Source organism: Sinocyclocheilus anshuiensis, unplaced genomic scaffold (assembly GCF_001515605.1).
Source record: "Sinocyclocheilus anshuiensis isolate Anshui unplaced genomic scaffold, SAMN03320099.WGS_v1.1 scaffold333, whole genome shotgun sequence".
Taxonomy (NCBI): Eukaryota; Metazoa; Chordata; class Actinopteri; order Cypriniformes; family Cyprinidae; genus Sinocyclocheilus; species Sinocyclocheilus anshuiensis.
Genome location: NW_015539871.1, coordinates 292,988 through 293,703, shown reverse-complemented (window position 1 = coordinate 293,703; position 716 = coordinate 292,988). Strand labels below are relative to the sequence as shown.

The 716-nt window shown below is 28.1% G+C and overlaps 1 pseudogene; it reads left to right on the top strand.

The window, feature by feature from the left end:
* Positions 1-716, top strand: part of LOC107685220 (elongation factor-like GTPase 1) — a 134,481-nt pseudogene that overhangs the window by 37,486 nt on the left and 96,279 nt on the right.

Genomic DNA, 716 nt, shown 5'->3' with positions numbered 1-716 from the left:
AACTTGAACTCAGGTAAATGAACTGCCTTGATCGGGTTCATTTCCAATTCATTTCCACATGTTTGAAGCTGTCTGGAGCTAATTATTACATTATTACCCAGAAACTATTAAAAAGACTCTACAATTGAGACATTCATTGAAGAGTCAGAGTCGAATTTGCATAAAACTCCACCGTCATTGGCCATTACGAACGTTTCTCAATTAATAGAGGAAGCGTCCACTTAAACAAAGGTGATTTAGGGCTGAATGGTAATGATTGTGACAAATATTGGATTTTCTCTTGTTGCTAATTTATTTTATTTAATTTATATAAAGAAATAGTTGCTCTTTTGAGTCTTCAATAATAATGTTAAAATGTTATATGTATATAGACACACACACACACACACACACACACAATATCTCAATAATTAGAATGTTACATCTTATTGACAATTACTATATTAGTAGTAGTAGTATATTGGAATAAAAATAATTAAATGTTTTTTTTAAATATATGTATATAAAAATATAAACAAATGTATATTATGATATGCAGAATATATTATAATACATATCTGAATAATAATAGTAATAATGATCTTATTTACAATTTACAATACTTACAATTACTGCATATGATTCTTCTTTAAAGGAGTCATCGGATGCAAAATTCACTTTTCAAGTTGTGTGAACATAAATGTATGTTGGAAGTGTGTGTACACATCCATCCTATA